Source organism: Equus asinus, chromosome 21 (genome assembly GCF_041296235.1).
Source record: "Equus asinus isolate D_3611 breed Donkey chromosome 21, EquAss-T2T_v2, whole genome shotgun sequence".
Taxonomy (NCBI): Eukaryota; Metazoa; Chordata; class Mammalia; order Perissodactyla; family Equidae; genus Equus; species Equus asinus.
In genome coordinates, this window is record NC_091810.1 from 87217079 (window position 1) to 87231675 (window position 14597).

At 45.1% G+C, this 14597-nt stretch overlaps 1 protein-coding gene across 2 annotated transcripts in view; it reads left to right on the forward strand.

The window, feature by feature from the left end:
• The window catches only part of ZBTB38 (zinc finger and BTB domain containing 38), a 76038-nt gene that overhangs the window by 31768 nt on the left and 29673 nt on the right, over nucleotides 1–14597 (forward strand). For both annotated transcript variants that reach the window (XM_014852014.3, XM_044755387.2), the window contains one exon: nucleotides 644–748. The gene's annotated coding sequence lies outside the window, so the exon portion shown is untranslated. The remainder of the gene's footprint in view (nucleotides 1–643; nucleotides 749–14597) is intronic.

The window sequence follows — 14597 nt, forward strand, 5'->3', positions numbered from 1 at the left end:
ACGGTTAAAAAACATAAGGGGATTTAGTCCGTGGTTTCAGAGAAACTTCTAATGAGGTACTGTATCTAAGTGTAGTGTTTTTCCAACAAGAGTAGGGACCCATTAGAAGATTGTACAATCAGTTTAGAGGGTCACTCCTGGAAGTTTTTAAACAGATATAGTCTATATGATGCAATTTAGAAAAGAATAGAATAGAAAATATCAGAGTGCGTTGCATGTAGTAAGAGTAAGCATTGTTTTGAGACTTTGGGGTTTCAGTTTATATAATGTAATTTTTGAGAATGGTGGGTCACTGTCAAGAAGTTTTTAAAACCCTGGCTTACAGGTTAATAACCCAGGCTTTGCAATCAGTTCAACCTGGGTTTAAGTCACAGGTCTGACATGAACCAGCTGTGTGACCTTGAACAAATTCCATGACCTCTCAGAGCCTCTTTTTGTGTAGCTGTAAAATGGGGGAATGTCTCCTGCATCCGAGGAGGTGTTCTTGTGTGAGCAAGCTCACGTGCGTCGATCTCCTTGCTCAGTGCTTCACTGGTAGTAGGTGTTCAATGCACACGCTAATTGCGCTTGCTATTGTTGCTGAAACGGCAAATCCTGGCAGCTCGTCATGGGACACTGTGCTTTTTCTTTTTCCTTTTTTTAGATCTCGATGTGGAGGAGATGGAGGACTCAGAACCAAGGATTTCCAAGTGATTTCTTCCAAAGCACGAGAAACTAACTCTGTTAAGGCTGGTCTGTTCTAACTGAGGTAACGGGATTTGCGTCTCTCTTTAGTCTACTTGAAATAGGAAATGGTTTTCCTGAGGGGCTGAAAGGGTCATATGATTTGTGCCAGCGATCTACCAGGTTTGGGGATTACAAAGTGACGATGACATTTAAGGGAACTGCTATTAAGGAGACATGATGTGTCAGCGCCTGTGATGAAGGGGGAGCTAAGTGAACGGTCTTCAGGACAACTGGCTTCTCATTGCACTTCTGCCGGTGGCTGTCATGGAAGCTTCTCTAAGTCCCCTCTAGATCTCTAGCTTCTCCAGGCCCAAAGGACCCACAGACACCACGGAGGCCCGGAGAGGTTCAACGGCTCTTCCGGGTGACCAGTGGGCTGGGGTGGAGGCAGGCCTGGAACCTGGATCTCGGGTGCTCAGTCATGCAGCCAGCTTCAGGGCCTGCTCAGGGTGAGCACCGTGCTGGGCGCTGGGAATGCAGGCGTGAAGAGCCGCCCCAGGTCACTTGCAGTTTGTGCAGACATACTGACAGCCTAGCACACCCAACTCGACCTTTGAGGCATATGCAAAGCCCCAGATGGTGAGAGTAACAGCTGCCACTTAGCGAGCACTTGTGTGTGTGTGTGTGTGTGCAAGGCAATACGTTAAAGGCTCTGAGTGCTGTGTTTTTATTTACTCCTCACAGTACTTTTATGAGGTAAGGAAGAATAGATGTGAAGGATTGAAATGTGAAAACGCAGGCAGGTTGTGGAGGGCTTTGCATCTCGGACAACGTTTATAGTGCACACTCTGTATGCCAAGTACAATGCCAGGACTGCGAAGTTCAAGGAGCTTACAGCCTAAACTCCAAAGAGGCATAGTCAGATGGCTGAGGCCTGCCGTTCCCCCCCCTTCACCTGCTTCTCCAGCGGTCAGACTGGGAGCCGTCACAGCAAGAGACCCGAGTGGCTGACATCTCACATTTCTGGCCCCTCAATGCAATTTTCCACTTTTTTCAAATTTAATATATGCTTGCATCCATCCATTAAAAGTTATACTTTCACTTTATAAACAATAGTAAGACCTTCTCTGAGTTTGTTCATTTATTTGTTCATTCAGTAGATGGTGATTGAGCTCCTTTGGGCACTTGGGTATTCAAGACCAAACAGATTCCTATGTTTTCACAATCGTAGTAGTCATGCCCAGTCTCTTAGCAAGAAATTATTGTTCAACTGTTAGAGATTTCTGTTGTTAACATGCTAGAATATCAACTCCAGGGATGTTGGAGATTGACCCATAAATAAGATTCCAATTGGAGATATAGGAAAATCTTTTTTGAAATCTTCAGAAACGAATTTCTTACTTCTTTGTTAAATTTTGATTTTGCCATTCCTGTTACCTGCTCACAGAGGCCTTTTATGTGTACACTCTACCTCTAGGCAGAGAAAAAAGCAGTTCGGCAAGGGGCCTTCTTTGACTCAAAATGCTCTTCTCTTTTAGCTTTGTAGGCCCCACAGGACTCTGAGTGTACAAAAATAAAGCAATTGAAAAGATGCTTTAATTTACTTGGGGCAAAGTTAGAGACAGCTCCAATAATTGTGTTAAATAACAGAAATCAGATTGTAAGTCTTGAAGGCTACTTGTAGTAAACTTAAGCTCCAAATAGAACAAATGAGCTGGTGAATGTGAATGCGCTTTGCAAACTTGTAGTTGCTCTGTAAATGTTACACACCAAATGTTGTGTGCCTCCTCTGAGTATGACACTGTGCTGGGGACAGTGAAGGGCTCTGCAGCGAAAAGATCTGCTCCTTTCCCTCTCAGACCCTGTTTTGTAGGTGAGGAAATAAAATATGCAGAAATAACTGTGTGGTAAACATCAGAAAAAGATATTTTGGTAATTTGAGAAGGAAGAAGTCCCTTTTACCTTTAGGAGTCAAGGGGCTCTTGAGAAAAAGCATTTAAGCAAGTCCTTGAAGGATGTGGAGTTTCCATCAAAGAGATGGGGAGGAGGCATTTGAGAAAGGAGGAATAGCAGGAGAACAAGGCGGCATGGACCATATTCAGGGAAAGACGCCGAGTCCAGTTGAGTTAGAACTGTTCTCTGTAGGCTTCGAGTGGGAAATGAAGCTGGAGAACATTCAGTGCCGAATGATAATGGTGTGGAATGTCAAGCTGGGAAATTTGAATGTATTAGCCAGTAGGAGTCACTGAGGATATTTGAACAGGGGAGTGTCATGGCTGTGCATTAGGAGCATGCTCTTGTGGGTAGCTCAAGGGGAGATGGAGAGGAAAGGCAGGGCAGACACCAGAGCCAGCGAGACTGTTAGAAGGCTACCACGGTCCACCAAGGAGAAGTGGGGCGGGAAGGCCTGAGGTGGTAGCAGTGAAATGGGAAAGGAGCAGATGCAAAGGAAAGAATTGACACAATCTGACATCTCAGTAGAGAAGGAACAGCTAAAGCTGACGCTGACATTTCCAAAGCAGTGGTACCCATGAAGGAAACTTGGAAAACGGTATGAGAGGCTGCATTTTAGAGGTGCTGAGTTTGAGGTGTTAAAGTGTGACGTCCCCCAGACAGACTGGGGCTTTGCACTCCAGAGGAAGGCCAAGGCTGGCTTGGGAGTCATTGGGATATAAGAAAAAATCAAGAGGTAGGGGAAGAGATTTTCCAGAGAGGAAATTTAGAGAGGCAAAGGTTGAAGATGGAGCCTTAGGAGAAAAGAAAGAAGGACCTAGAGAGAAGTCTGGCAATAAAACAAGGAAGAACCACAAGAGAACGTGACTCCAGAAGCCAGGAGAAGGAGGTTTCCCAGTGGAAAGAGCCTAGAGTCTGAGACGCTGGAGGGGGAGGGGTGAGGCCCAGGAAGACCATTGGATTGACAAGGGCTAGATCACATGTTTGTTGGCGTTTTCCTTTCTAAGGTACTGTGACTTACAGGATGAATATTAAGCGGTTTTATTTGCAAAAATTTGTATCTTGCACAAATCAAGAGTCACTGTTAAGTTTGACCCTAGCAAGCCCCAAAATACACTTCTCATTACTAAAATTCAGACTATTAAATGTGGTTTCGATAGTCATACACTTTATTCTCCTGTCAGCAGACTGACCAAAGTATATCTGTTGATAGGAAGCTCTTTAAAAACTACATTTCTGTTGATGCAAAGTTTTCTAAAAGTAATTTAATTTTACTTTGCATTTTACCATATGGCTGTTGTATGATGTGAGAGGGAGAGAGAGAGAGAGAGAGAGAGAGAAAGAGAGAGTGTGTATGTGTGTGTGTGTGTGTGTTTTCATGGGCATATGAGCTTAGTACAATGGAATGAGAAGACTGGGGTCAGATAAATCTAGTTTCACAACCTAGCTGGGCCATTTTCCAGGCTTGTGACTTCAGAAAAGTTACTCTCTCCCTCAGCCTAACTTTTTCCATCCATAACTCAAATAGGATTATTTTGAAGATTGAGTAATATGTAATTTGGTCAGGATCTATACCATAGTAGGCAATTAATAAATGTTGATTCTCTTCAACTTACTACCTTCTATAGAAATGTAAATTTCTACATAAGGTGCATCTGTACACAAAGCCTTATCTTTATGACTCATTCTAATATGTTAATTTTATCACGGAAAGAGCATACCTCCCACTATTGCTAATCTATGTGACAGTTCAAGTGACCTGCAATTTAGTATACATAAGAATCCATCTGGGGAATTTATTAAATTGAGGGTTGCCAGGTCCCTGGCACAGAGATTTTCATTCAGTAAATTTGGGGTAGGGCCCCTGAGAATCTTCATTTTAAACAAGCAATGACTGCTGCGATGAAGATTGACAAATGCCAATTTCTAGGAAGCAGAGGAAGGGGTAAACCTGGAACTCGATATGCTGAATTCAAATCCAGTTTCTATGAGAGACATGTCTGTGCTCAAAAGTTTTATATCTGTATCGTTAACAATGTTTATAGATTATATTTGTAGTAAGATAAAAACAAATGGATCCCAGGGGCTGGCCCCGTGGCCGAGTGGTTAAGTTCGCGCGCTCCGCTGCAGGCGGCCCAGTGTTTCGTTGGTTCGAATCCTGGGCGTGGACATGGCACTGCTCGTCAGACCACGCTGAGGCAGCGTCCCACATGCCACAACTAGAAGGACCCACAACGAAGAATACACAACTATGTACCGGGGGGCTTTGGGGAGAAAAAGGAAAAAATAAAATCTTAAAAAAAAAAAACAACAAATGGATCCCAGATAGTCAAGGAATGGTGCTGTTGTCACACCCCACCATTGCCGTGTGCAGTATATCCACAGCAGTATGGGGCAACACGCAGCCCCCAGATCAGCTTCTTTTCCTGTGGAGTAAGTGGTGACACCCTGTCCCTATGCCCAGAATTTGCAAAACCAATGTAACTTTAATTGTTGTTACCAATAATATATTTAATGGCAGCAACGTTGCAGTCATGCCGTTAAAATATTTTGATGCATTTATCTATCTGACTCTGTGTCTTCTGGTTGATAAACATCTGTGTCATTATTTATTTCCCTCTTTCTCTGCATGTTGGAATCATATAATTTTTAGGCTAATTCACATTGTTCATCTATCCTAACCTCATTTTATAGATGAGAAAATACTTTATCCTTTTTTTCTTCCTAGTCCTAGCTTCTTTCCTTATTCACAAGAAAGAATTGAGACATTTATATGTGTTTGGTGTAAGCAATGTCTGGAGAATATAAAACATATTTGACTTGTGTAGCTTGAATTGCGCTCTACGTTCCTTGTACATAATTTAAAAATCAGATGACTTAACGGGAATATATTTATTAAAACTATACTGAGTCATTTTATAATGTTGTTGGCATTCCGTGGATGGTTTGCTTCTTTTGGAGGAGGATGCCAAAGGCCTGGAGTCTTGCCTAAAAACAGGGTTTCCTGTCTATACCCATAGCCCTCAGGGGAGAAGACAGAGCTGACTTTCATGGAGTCCATTCTATACCTTATGTGCATTATCTTAGCCATCTTATCAGAACCTCAAAATAACCTGGTATGGTAGAAATTGAGGCAAAGAGGCTCAGTAATGTGGCCCATGAGATGAGATTTTCATACCCTGGGTCTTACCTGACTCCAAAGTCAGTTGTTTCCCCAGCCACATAGTAAGAGTAGGAAATAGATCGTTGTTCCTGATTTTAGCTTAGAGACTTAGAGATCTTCGTCCCTAATATTACTGTAACCTCAGAATTTCTGTCGAGAAGCAAATGGAGCAGAGGTAATGTGCAAACTTGAATTTGTTCAACGAATACCAGCTTTGTGCCAGGTATCAGATCAGGACCCCACCCTCGTGGGGCCTCCCTCTCTCCCTCACCTGCCCTTATCTACCAGCCATGTGCTGCTGCAGGCTTTGCTTTCAGAGTGAAAACACTGATGGATTTCTGCTCTGATAAGATCAATCGTTCTGTGTTTTGCTGTAGCTGTCACTGTCCCTGTGCCAGGCTAAATGTTCACAGGGTTGCTATGCCAGTTTGAAAGTTTAAAACAGTTCCTTGGGGGGTTGTCCAGAGGTGCTCTGTAAGTGTGTGGAGCCCGGAGGAAGTCTACAGGGGGTGAGGGAAAGAGCCCAGAGCCCTGCAGAGGGGGCTGGGGGGAGGTAAAAGATCACGGCGTGCGAGGCCAGGCGGGAGGCCTGCGACTTGTTCCCCGTGACCCACTGTGCAACCTTGGGAAAGCAACTTGGGTAGCTTTGCTGGCTTGGTTTCTTCACCTGTGACCAGAGAAGGTTTGGCTCAGTGATGGCTAAGGTTCCTTCCAGCTCTAATGTATGGTCATGCCACCTCCTCTCCAGCAGAAAAGCAGAGGTGCTGAGATAAGCAGATGGTAAACTCCATGTCTGGGGTCTTCCAGGGGTCCCTCCGACTGTCCTCATAGAGACCCTGGTACTAGCCAGACTTGGGGTCCTGCCATTACCCCACAATGCTTTTGAGGAAAGTGCATGAATTTAAGGGTAGGAGAGGGCCAGCCCAGTGGCGCAGCAGTTAAGTGCGCACGTTCCGCTTCGGCGGCCTGGGGTTCACCAGTTCAGATCCCGGGTGTGGACATGGCACCGTGTGGCAAGCCGTTGCTGTGGTAGGCGTCCCACATATAAAAAGTAGAGGAAGATGGGCACGGATGTTTGCTCAGGGCCAGTCTTCCTCAGCAAAAAGAGGAGGATTGGCAGATGTTAGCTCAGGGCTAATCTTCCTCGAAAAAAAAAAAGGTAGGAGAGAGTGTCTGCTTTGGAGGAAGTGAGGATTCTTGCTGACTGGGAATCAATCAAAATGGAAGGTAGAGAATTATGTTTTTCAAATTCTATGGCTGGAAAGAACCTTAGAAATAAAGTAGCCCAACCTCTTCACATTCCAGATAAGGAAACAGGAGTCGAGGGAAATCCTAGGACTTGCTCAAGGTCACCCAGCTAGTGGCAAGCTGGGAACAGAACCCAGTGTGCTATGCCCCATCTAGTACACTCTCTGCAGAAACAGGTGGTCTTGTCCTAAGGAGGGTTTTCAGGAGAGCAGGAGATGGCAGTCAGCAAGCAGAACCTAAGGAGGGGCTGGAACTCTTCTCTTGGGGAGAGAGGACCATGGTGCCTGCCGGGCTTCTAGCAGACCCACCGCATGATGCAGACTTCCGGGCCCTGCTGATGCACTTGGATTCTTGTCAATTAAGGTAGTCAAGAAAATTTCTTTTTAAACTGGGAGATGCAGAGGGCTGTTTCCTATTTTTTAAGGTATTTTTTCTCTCTTTTTAAAATAAAAATTACTGAGCTATATGTACAACAATTTAATTTTGAGGGGAATTAAACATTTTCTCAGGGAGTACCAAGAAGAGCACCCAGCTCGCACAGCCCATTTTGCTGGCCACTGCCACGCGTGTGTTCAGCCCAGGGTGCATTTCCACGAGCGATCCGGTGGCTGTTGACGTGCTAGAGGGGCATCCTGGGGTTAGCTCAGCGCCCGTGAAGGCCGACTTTATGCCAGGTGAAGGAGACAGCAGCTTTTGCTTCCTGCTTTGTGAGTTGGATGTTGTTTCTAGGCCCCATTTTGTTTGTATTATTTTTCCTGTTCATTTGTTAGAACAACTTTTGATTATTTTTAGATTATAATTAGATAATACGACAACCGATGCAGTAAAAACAAAACCGAATTTATGATCTTGCCAGGCAAGAGAGACCTGCGTTCAGAATCGCGCTCTCCCCATTCTGTGCATTTTCTTTGCATTTTCATGTGAGAATGGAGATTTTTGATGAGCCTTAATAGAATGTTGATTCGATTGTAGACGAAAGTGAGGATTTCCTTTTTTAAAAACCCACTCAGCATTCTGGTCTGCCCCTGCTTAAACCGATTTATTCTCCGTCCCTGACATGGACTCAAAGGGCAAGATTTCCCAAGGTCGCGGTGCTGCCTTTGAGGCTCCTGGGGGAAGCAGTTTACTGTCTTACAGCAGCCAGGGTGGCGCCTGCTTCCTGGTGCCTCCTGCGGAACCGTGCCTTCTGCTGCGTGTCTGCCCTTCCCTTGGGCTAATGCGGGTTCCACCTTCGCTCTACAACGGGAGGGGGTGGGAGGACCACTTTGAGGAAGCAGAAGGCACTAGGATAGACGGAAAAAGCGATGACGTGGCAGTGAAATGAAGCCCCGAGTGGGGTTTTACTCAGATGTTAGAGAACGGGCCTACCCCGAGTGCTGTGCTAAATAGGGTGAAAAAAAAAACTTGACCTTTAAAATTTTTCCTGTCAAGGTCTAGCAATTCTGGAGTTTCTTTAGCCACTGTGCGCTGTAAGTTGAGTTTTCGCACAGCAGAACCATAAATTACCTGGGAGAACATTCTTTCCTAAATGAATATACGTTGCAAAGTGAGTTTCTTACCCTGTTCTGTTCTATATTTAATATTCTTAATTTTTATTTTTTGACATTTTAGGAAATCACTCAAGAGCTTTTTGCCACGTCTGAAGGATCTATTTTAAGACTTTCTTTTCTATTTAATGATAGGAGTTTCTGATAAGACGATTTGCACTTCTCTCTCTTTTAGCAAATACTTTTTGAGGTCTTTTGTTTTTTTCTTTATGAAGTTTAAATGGGAGTCTTACCTCTAAGCCTAGCAGCTTCCTTCCATTAAAAATGACCCATTTTTCCCCCCATGAGGTCCCCTTGCTCAGGGAGGATAGTAAACGTTGGGTGATTAGTCACTGTGAAGTTCAGCAAACGAGTGCTTTGGAGGCCATGATTTATGTTACTGATCGGAAAAAAAGGTTCTGTCTGTCTCCAGACAATTCCTCTTGTGAAAGGTAGGCCGCCGTCTTCCCAGCAGGCCCCTGAGGGTCCTGTTTGTTGTGTTGAGGTTTCCAAGCCCGTGGCCATTTTCTGCGAGCTTGCATCCCTGTGTGAAACCCCTCCCACTGTGGAGTCTCTGAGCATTTGTTTTCTAAAATGAAAGCACAAGCAGAAACTCGAGCTGTGCTTCAGAACAGCCTGTTCTTTAGATTTTTTTTAGATCAGTATATTTAAAGCATAATTTTTCTAAACAGCCTATTGTGGGTTTTTATTTGCAGTGGGTTTGGGTTTGTTTTGGGAATTTTACTTTTTTTAATGTAGACAACTTATTTATTAATGTAATTGCTCCCTGTTTGCCGTGTCCCCAGATAATTTCACTCGAAAACAGGTGAGCAGGGGAACTATTTGGATACCTGACTCCTGCCAGAAACCTTCATTCAGTTTTCATTAAATTTTTGAGGGGGGGGGTGAAACTGGCAAAAGCTAACGGAACTTAGTTCCCTTAACATTCTTCCTTCCTCCCGCCCAACAATTTTCCCCAGTTGATTTCTTTTGTCTAAACCATTGTGCATTCACTTGTGTGACCAGCCAGAGTTTTTGTGGCATTTTCACAGTGGACGAGCTCTTGTGCCTCTAATTGTGGGTCAGACCTACCGACGGGCTTGCCTGATAGCTCTGCCGGTCACTGGCATCTCCTGAACCTGGGAAGAGGTGACTGTTTCACGGTCCCGTGCTGCCGCCGAGGTCCGTGCTGCCATGCCTGGCCTCCATCCAGAGATTGCAGTATTGCCAGCAGAGGCTTCAAACTGGAAAAATGGGAGGTGGAAGAGAAATGATGGAAAACAGGGGAGAAGGAAAGACATAAGGAAAGCATGTACTTGGACTCACATAAATCTCTGAGAGCCCCGGTCCGTAAAAGTGATCTCTGTACATGGGCGTTTTGTATCTGAAATCAGGTGGGAAACCCCTGGGAATGTGGGGCTGTCTGCTGACGGTGGGGAGGAGGCATGGCCGAACAAGGCAAGAGCACCAGCAGCGTTCCTCCAGGAGGTCCCCACCAGCACCAGAGACATCTAGACTGCTCTCCAGACCAAAGGGATCAGCTCTGCACCCCCCACCCCTCCCCACCCCATGTCTCTAGAGCAGAATTTTCTCTAGAGTATAGTCTTGGGTTGACTGCCATTATTCCATTGAGTAGTTCTCGAAGTTTCCCAGAGGACACTTGTGATCTCAGTGGATATGCTTTATTGTGTTGACCCCGTTGTTTGAAGCCCTGACTGCCAGGTAGTCCAGGCTCCATTTCTGCCATCTGATTTTTGGAATTATTTGTGTGACACGTTGATGGAGCATGATATCGATTCAGAATGCTCTGACCCAGTCAGGAGCTACCATTAAAGGCCTGTGCGTTCTCAGCAGTTACTGCTTCCCTCAGTACGTCACCTGCTAATGGTGAATATGGAACCCTCTTCTAAAAGGGCGAGCTGGCTGCCTCTGAGAGTGTGAGTCTGGTTTTGTGGAGTGCTGACTAGGAGTTGATTATCACCTCCTTCTCGAAACTTGAACAGACCCTATGATTAAAGTGATTTTTGAGGTAAAGTGAAGAATTTGCTATCTGCCCCCCAGGATTTATATATTTAGAAATTTTCCATGTGGGAATGAACAAACTGGAAGGATCCTGAAGAAATATTATGTGACCCAAATATATTCCGTGTTAAGGCTTCTCAGCACCTGTCCTTCATTGAGATAGACTACTTCAGTAGTTTTGAAAGCCTGAATAGTGATAGCTCACCATTTAAATTTTAGGAGGACAGTGAACCACTGTACAGAGATGGAAATGTTGCAGGCAGAATAAAACTTTTAAGTGATTATACTTATGTTATTATAGATTAGAGTCTAAAATTCAGACACAGAGGCAGGAAGGTCATGTGAGTCTTCACTGTGGGCTGGGTACAAGAAGGTAGAGTCAGGGCCAGCCCCATGGCATAGTGGTTAAGTCTGGCAACTCTGCTTCAGTGGCCCAGGTTCGTGGGTTCAGATCTCAGACACAGACCTACTCATCAGCCATGCTCTCGCAGCAACCCACATACAAAATAGAGGAAGACTGGCACAGATGTTAGCTCAGGGCGAATCTTCCTCAGGAAAAAAAAAGAAGAAGATAGAGTGGTTAGATTGTTGCACACTGGAGAGCATTAAAATTTTTTTAAATACTGTGAGGCCAAATGAAACAGCTCTGCAGGTCAGCCTCTGGACTGCTACTTTGCATGCCAGTTATAGGGCTACAACATCTGACTCAATCCCCCAATCTAGATTTCCTCAGTGGCAGCCTGCCCAGTCTTTTCCTGCAGAACGTTGGTCCTGAAGCTCGTTGAGACCCAGCCCAAGGAAAAGTCATGGCTGTTGAACCTTCTCCATGTCACAGCAAATAAAAGAGCCACTTGGGATATAAACTGTGTCCATCTCATATAGGCAAAGTGACTTGTCAGGTTAGCCCCAGCATACAGCATGTATATCTGAGGACAGCTGGAAAGGCACCAGACATGGCAGCCTTGATTAAGCTGCCCAGTGCTCAGTGTGCCCATCTCAGGACGGAATAGGAAGAACCCACCAAAGGAAGCCTCTCCTTATCCAGGCATGTCACTCCCAAGGCAGCCAAATGGAGCCAGCCTTCCTTGGCTAATCTGGATGGCATCAGGCCATGGACAACAGCAAAGGACAGCAGGCATATCTTGATATACCTGGTCTGTGTTATTGACCTGCATGGCCCAAGGATGCTTTCTGAAATATCAAGCAGTTACTAACTTCCTAACTAGTCCTAGACTGGGACAATGTGAAAACTGTCTTCTCTCTCTGTTGACGCTTGATTGACCTTCTGCATATCCTGGAATTTATAATACCTTCCCTGTTTTCTAAACATCTTTTAACCACTCCCGTTTTCCGCAGCTCTCTTCGTGCTGAGTGAGTCATACTGTCTGTAAAGCACTTAGCACAGGGCCTGGCACGTAGAAAGTGCTCAGTAAATCTTAGCTTTTGTTCTCATTGGCAACCTCACCATCACCATTATAACTGTTATCATTTCTCCAGCAGGTAAGGAAGCTTTGTTTGTTTAAACCTTAAAGCTGGTTGTGTACCCCAGCCATCTCCACCCTGACATAAATGAAGATGGACCACACATACATGACCCACTGTGTCAGAAAATGCGCTGATCAAGCCCCCCAGCTGACTCGTGCACGTTAATGTTTGGGGAGCATTGTTCCAGAAGCTGAGGCAAAGCACAGAGATAGATTTGCATAGAGACTAGTCCTTGTGAACTTGCTAGCTAGGAGGTGCTTTGGGACAGTCTTAGGGGGTGGGTCTGGAGGGTGTGCCTTCTACATTATACCGTGGGCATGTGCAGTGAGGTAGTTTTGACCACACTAAGAATCAGATTCTGAAGACTGTTGTTCCCTGGCTGCAACTTGAACCTCAAAGCAGCACCTGGTTCCTTTCCACCCTCCCCACCCACCACTGACCTTCTGGCCTTGCAAACTCTGTTGCCAAGAAGAGAAATTCCTATGTTAGAGGACAGAAAACTGGGTGTCAGGGAACTGACACAATTATAATGTAGGACTTTAATGGTGGAACGTGTATCAATGTAAAAATGAGGGGCAATCCACTCTCAGTGAAGATTTTGGAACCCTGGTTGGCGATGAGAAGGGAGGTATAGCTGAACCTACTTTAGGGTTGGCGACTGAGAGTATGGTCTGCTCCTAAGGAAACATTTCAAAAGACAGAAATAACCAGTCCCATGCCACCTTCATGACCTGTTGGCTGAACTGGAAGCTACGAGGCTGGTGAGGAGGAAAAGGCCACAGTATCTTAGAGCTGAAATCCTAGCTTCATATTAAATTAATTTAGTGTAGAGAGTGAATTAACTGGAAGTCTTTTCAGCCCTTCAAAGCTCTTGCCTATATTTTGAGGGTAACACGGCCTAGCATTTTGTTAATTTATGATTGTGGTGATTTCTTCCATTCTGTGTAGTACTTTCAGATGGCCTTGTTGCCTGGAGACGTAGTGGCCTGCGTCCCTTGGGCAGCGCAAGACTGGGAAGTGCAGCTGTAGATCTTAGTCGTCCCTGAAACCATTCTCTCTCTCTCCCTCTTTTCTTTGTCTTCTTCCTGCCTCTGTTGGGGAACTTAGCCTGGCGTTCTGGAACCACAGTCCCTTCTCCCATTCATCCAGGTGACTTATTGCCATAGGGTATGTAGTGGGTTGAGCGGTGGCTCCCCAAAAGCTCTGTCCACATCCCTGAAGCTGCGAGTGTGACCTTATTTGGAAAAAGGGTCTTTGCGGATGTAAGTTTTTTAAGGATCTTGCATTGAGTTCATCCTGGATTATCAGGTGGCCCCTAAATCCAATGACGTGTCCTTTTAAGAGACACACAGAGGACAGACATATAAAGAGGGGAAGGCCATGTGAAAATTAAGGCAGAGATTGGGGTTACGCAGCCACAAGCCAAGGAATGCCTGGAACCCCCAGAAGCTGGAAGAGGCAAGGAAGGATTCTCCCCCTGGAGCCTTCAGAGGGAGCACGGCCCTGCTGACGCCTTGATTTTGGACTTCTGGCCTCCAGAACTGTGACAGAATACATTTCTGTTGATTTAAACCACCAAGTTTGTCGTACAGGTTCCCCCTGCTATCCGAAAGTAGAGTGTTCCTATGAAAACTTTCATAAGCTGAAATGGCATAAAACAAAGAAACAATTACCGTTAATTTATGTGGGAAAAATTTTTGAGCATTCCCAGACCCAAAAAATAACCTACCAAATTATACCAAATAACACGTAAAACCTAAAATAACCCTAACGTACAGCAAAAGCAGGAATGATATGCTAAATACACAGCCTACATCACGTAGAAATAACGTGTGTACAGTGTGGTTTCACTTTCCTGAGTCGGGAAGACAGCGAGCACCGCGGAAGGCGGGGTGATGTGGTGTGTTAGGCTGAGTTGTGCGATTTTGGGGTGGTGGGAGGTACAGGAGAGAGAGGAAGAGGACCGTCTATTAACCTCTCCTCCTCGTCTGAATCCACCAGGGCAGGCCGGTCACTAATGTCGAACCCTCTTCTCTGTCTACCTGCCTCGATGGTGAAGGTCGAGGTTCATCATCTGCTGTGGCTGACGTGGAAAACTTGAAATACAGGGACGTGTCTGGCTGCTTAGCCTCTGAAATGGCTTGCTGCAACCCAAATGCTGCACGCTACTGTCACTTTTCCCCCTTTTTTGTAAAAGCGAAAATCCTCTTCACACTTCACTCGGTTAGTAAAAACCGATGCTAATGTAGGTCTTTCATAAAAGCAAACTTTCAGATAGTGGGGAAAACCTGTAAAATGTTCCAGCAGCATTAGGAAACCGACAGTGTCAAACCTAGCCTTTATTGAGAAACACCTGGAACTCGTTAAAAATCCATTGCTGCGACCTTAACCCTAGCTATTCTGATTCAGTCAGTCTAGGGTAGGACCAAGAAAGTAAAATGTTTTCTTTCTTTTTTTTTTTGTAAAGAAGATTGGCCCCGAGCTAACGTCTGTGCCAGTCTGCCTCTATTTTATGTGAGATGCCACCACAATGT